The sequence below is a fragment of the Pinus tabuliformis genome, chromosome 8 (assembly GCF_031772625.1).
Source record: "Pinus tabuliformis cultivar Carrire ecotype Pingquan chromosome 8, CPIR1, whole genome shotgun sequence".
Classification (NCBI taxonomy): Eukaryota; Viridiplantae; Streptophyta; class Pinopsida; order Pinales; family Pinaceae; genus Pinus; species Pinus tabuliformis.
The window spans coordinates 739,394,037-739,399,351 of NC_142294.1; the positions used below are offsets into that span (position 1 = coordinate 739,394,037).

General features: G+C 33.6%; 1 non-coding gene across 1 annotated transcript; it reads right to left on the reverse strand.

The window, feature by feature from the left end:
• LOC149237700 (U6 spliceosomal RNA) lies at positions 1–100 on the reverse strand. Its single transcript, XR_016246826.1, has one exon. It is a non-coding gene; the product is annotated as a U6 spliceosomal RNA (small nuclear RNA).
• Positions 101–5,315: the final 5,215 nt, after the last annotated feature.

The following is a 5,315-nucleotide window of genomic DNA, read 5'->3' on the forward strand; positions in this document are numbered from 1 at the left end:
AAGAATTTGGACCATTTCTTGATTTGTGCATGTCATCCTTGTGTAAGAGCCATGTTAATCTTTTGATTATTTTTTCAATTTTATTGGATGACTCTGTATCGTTTCATGCTGAACCGGATTTACTGAAGTCAAAGGTTCGTCTGCTGATTGATCTTGTTGATTGAATTGGCTTTAGTGAATTCCAAGGTTCGTTTGATAACAATCTTGTTGATTGAATAGTGAAATGAATTTACCGAAGTGGCTTGTCTGCTTTATTGCTTCACCTGCAATTTACAGAGGGGATGCACTAGCACTAGTAGTAAGTACCACCTCAACATTCACAAAAACCCTACCTCCATTCTTTCTTGATATGCACTTTTTGTTTGCAAATGTTATGATTAAATCAAAAAGGGATATTACAAGCCAATATTTCCAACACTCCCCATCATGAGGTTTGGGGAACCTAATGAGAAAAAATGGTTTCCCATCATCGGGAAGATGGTGCAATGGTGGGCAGACAAAAACTGTTTCACCTTGCAACTACCCAAGTTGACCATGTCTATCTGTAGTATTTATAAATCAAAGTGTGATTACAATGGATTTCATGTTGGGTAGTTGATGAATAGCTTCAACCTACTATTATAAGCATTGATTGGTTTGATTAGTTTGATTTATATATCCAATATGAATACTTAATTATCTAATGATATTAGAAAGCATGTAGAAGGATATTCTATAACTAAACATTAACACATATAGGAATCATATAGAAGGAAACAATCTACAAATTGCAGAGTAACTAAAACAAACAGATTACTTGTTTAATTAACCCAATATTGAACATAACTTTTCCAGGCGATGTCAGGGAGGCTAATCCTCAACCAAGCCTTTCCCAATTATCTATACAATCTTAAATGTATTGAAGAAAAAGATAATGAAACACTAGAAGCACTCACATGTGAAACAATGTTGCTATAAGATGAAAACAAAACTCCTTGATTAACTTTGAAATATTTAGGTATTACAGAAATATCCAAAATTTTGGTCCAGGAATCAACCCTTTTCCAATCAAAATATACAATATATATAGAGTTTGTACAAAATCTTATTTCTACAGATTACAATGAAAATAATTTATATCCAAAATAACAACTTGGATTCTCTCAACAAAAACTTCTATCAATACATAAAATCTTCAGCCTGATTATCTGTAACCACCCTTGATTTGTGGATTGTGTTCCATACTATCTAAATCTGCTATGATTCTGCTCCTCTGAACCTGGATCTTCCTTGATCATCTGTTGAAACATAGCCTGCCTTCGAGATACTATTGTTGAATTTAGGATATAAGCTCAATGAGGTGTTCCCATTATTCTCCCTTTGGATAAGCTAAAGTAACCATCTTTCTATAGGTTTCATCCACTTCAATGTATTTCTGAAAGGTTGGTTTAACTGTGAACATATATTTGATCTCATAACATATAAATAAATCATCAGATAATTTCTCAAGAAGAATTTGACCACTCAAATCCCATTTATTCCAACAAAATTTGACTTATCTTATGCAACCCTATTAAGTAATCTTCAATATTCTTCCATAGACATCATTTTTCCCTGTGAATTTTTGAAAGAAGGTAAACCTCTTTGCTATAGAGCAGATAAATTCTTGTTAAACCTGTTAACCTGTGCATGTATTTACATTTTTATTTCATTTGCACCATTAGGTTCTTCTTAGTTAGAACCTTTTTGGTTTGTATAATTGAATGAGTCCTATCAACAATATCCATTTCTTCTAATTCCTCTGTTTTTGAATTCAAAAACCTTACAATCTTACTAGCTTGATTGGGTTTGTTTCCAAGCTCATTATTGATTTCATCTATTTCCCTTTCTTCTCGTTCTAACAATTCCTCTTGTTCAACCATAATTCCAATTGATGTCCAAACATCAGACATTGAAGACATGATCTCCACCCATATTATTTCTTTAGCTTGAATTAAGAATTGAACACTGTTAGCTTGACCCAAATTCCATTCTATCTCTTTATGTAACTCAAAACTATTTTGAAGTTCAACAACTAAGGAATTATCTGACTTAAGTTTTTCTTGTTTAACTTTCTCTAAATCTCTCTTCAAATTATCAATTTCTTGATTCCTTATGGTCAAAGATGACAATGCCTTCATTAATTCCTATGTTGAATCATTTCCTTCCAAAGTTGTTTGTCTTTTCTTTAACAACAATTGCACTTGTTATTCTAGGCTATGCATCTGCTTATTCTTTCCATTTTTTACTGATCAGATGAATACTTCCTCTTTCTCCGTATCTCCAATTTCTTGTGTTTGTGGATGCTTAGTAGCTAGTAGCTTTAACCTTTTGCGAAGAGCCTGAGTGTCTATATTTCTATTCTTCATGATTTCCTAGGAAACATTGATATCATTAGGATCTAATCCAAGTTTGAAAACTATATCCTCCAATGATTTGATCATGATATTCTTAGCAAGAGGACATTTTCTCCAACTTTAACTCAAAAATTCTATTATTCAATATATTATGCAATTTAGACAAGTTAATTTTTGAAATGGTTAAATTGGAGTAAATCATCCCCCTTATTTGTCTATGGAAGTCAATCTGGTCAATAGGATGGATTTTATTTGTATTAAAATAAAATATGGAAGTTTTATAATCTTTTGCTTCTCTAGCCCCTTGGATTTTAGGTTCTAAAAAGGCCAATTGAAACTTCCCCTTCTCAGCATTCAAGGCTGAGAGTAATCTATTTTTTGTAGAAGAACCTTGTTTCCAAAATTGATTGTAGGTGATTGATTTCAAATTTTCATTCTTCTTTTTAATTTCCATAAATTGAGAAAAAATATTACTCTGATTGGAAAAATAAGTTGAAGAAGATTGTCTTGCTATTGTTTCCACTTGTTGTATATTGTATACAGGCTCGCTTGACAAAACAACTGTAGAAGGTGAAGATACATCAAGTGACATAGTTTCTGACATTGCTTCTTTTGTTTCCCTTACTTTTTTCCTTTTGCATACTCTGAATGATGTTCCTTTTGAATCTGAAGTGGAATGTGGAACATCTTCAATAACCCTCTTGAGTTATTTTTCTTTCTACTAAGGAGTAAATAAAACATTAAGTTTTAGAGGTTGCTCTATTTCTTGCTCTCCTGGTAATTCTTCTAGGGTACCCTCTTCTCATATTTCTCTATTTTCATATCTTTCAATGTCTAGTCTTGGTGAATTAATATATGGGGTAGAACCCTGTTGAACTCTAATAGATGAAATCTTAGCAATTGGATCATAAGGCCAACTCTATCCCTTTGTAAACTTCATTTTTTGCAACAATAATTCAACTTATTTATCAACAACCCTGGTGTTCACAACAAAAGGTCCTACCTCTACCTTGAGCTTGAAAATAGCCTCTTTCTTTCTTGGCAAAAAGTGCATTTGATCTATGTTCAAACTCTATCTAATGAATTCAAGTGAAAAAAATCTGATTGGGAGAAAGACTGGTAAACGATATGGAGGAAGTTCACATCCATACATCCTTATCTCGGTAAATCTTTTATACAAATATCAATCTCATAATTTTGTTTGTTCACTAAGCTGTAAAGTGCGCTTGACCTCTTGTAAAATCCTTCGGAGTTCACTATTGTTCAAGAGACTGTAACATATTGATAGAAATTGATCCACAAAGTTTGAAAAAGAAAACTCCTCAGAATGTTTCCTAACCAAAGATGTCCAATGGAAGACTGACCATAAATTCCCCTATATATCCTGCTTTTGAAGTTGTAATTGAGAGAACTTACTTGACTGATGGAATAGGAATAAATACACCAAAACTGATTGGTTGTTAAAGGATATCTCAATTCCAAAGTTCATAAATTTTTCATGAATGGTGTTTGAGAGAAACTGACTGAAATTGAAGTACATAAAAGGCTTCTTTCCTGGAGATAAAGTGGATAGAAAACCTAATACCACTTCATCTACAACCTCATCATTTTCATATCCTAATAAACAACACAATATTGATATGATTTTACTTGTAATATCCAAGAAGATATTTGAAGGGTAAGGAGGGTTGTGCTGTGGAACGATAGTTCCCTTTTGTAAATAGGATTCAATGATGAGAGTGTTGGAATCACGATTGCTGTTACACCAAAACCTGTAGGTGTTAGTAAACAGATGCATTGCCAGAGTTAATGTATCCATGAGAGGTAGTTAAGCACATGCACTGGTTTATCCAATGTCCAATAGAGAGTTCTTTGCTGAGGGGTTAATTTCTGATAAGTTTCCAACAAAATTTCACTAGAAAATGGATGAAGTGAATTAGGAAAAACAACTTGTAGGGCTTGTAAAATTGACTCAGAAGTGATATAAAATAAGGGATTTTCATTTTTGGAAAAAATGGCTCTCTTACTAGGTAAATATTTATCTGAACACCACATGAAAAATTCAGGAAAGTGATGGCTTTTTGGAAACACAAATTGGGGAAGGAAGGATTCCCAAAGGGAAAAACCATCACTATGGTCTTGAAACCTTTGGAATGCCGAATTTTTCAATTCATAAAGGTCAAATTCACATTGTGTTTCCACAATCTTAGCATCTTGGTCGATTAAAGGCATCTCATCAATTTTTACTGAAGTAGAGGGAGGTGGGGCTTTGGATTGGGTTTTACATGTCTGACTTGTACTCATAGTTGCAATAGATATGAATAGGAATAAGAGAGTGATTAGTAAAATTACTCGGTGATTGGCAAGATGTTGAATATGTGCTTTAATTTTTGTGACTTTGTTACTATGGTTTGTTTCTCTCGACATAAAAAATGACCCAATGATCAAAGGAAACAAAACCTTTGTCACCAACAACCACCCTTTTCTTTGAAGTTTTTATAATAAAACATTTGGTGACAAAATCCTTTAACATGACCCCAAACCATAGCGGTAATGCGGGCGGAGGGGAGGGGTGGTGTATGTTAGTAAGTAGTTTTTATGAGGGGAGGTCTGATTTTGATATGAAGGCACCATGTAAACCAAAATTGTTTTATGAATACAACTAATAATGAACCCCCCCACACACACGATAAACATAGTACATGCGAGGTGGTCTACTTTTGATCATCATCCATTGATCCGTGTCCGCATATCTACACCGTGCAAAGAAGCACGTGTATTGTGCCAGTGCTAGCAAACCTCCCCACGTGATAAAAATCAGACATGCAGGGGGTCTGCTTTTGATCCTCATCCATTGATATATATGTGCGTAAATCCACACTGTTCAAAGTAGCACGTGTATTATGCCACACTTTATTTACAAAGCTATCAAAAACTTTT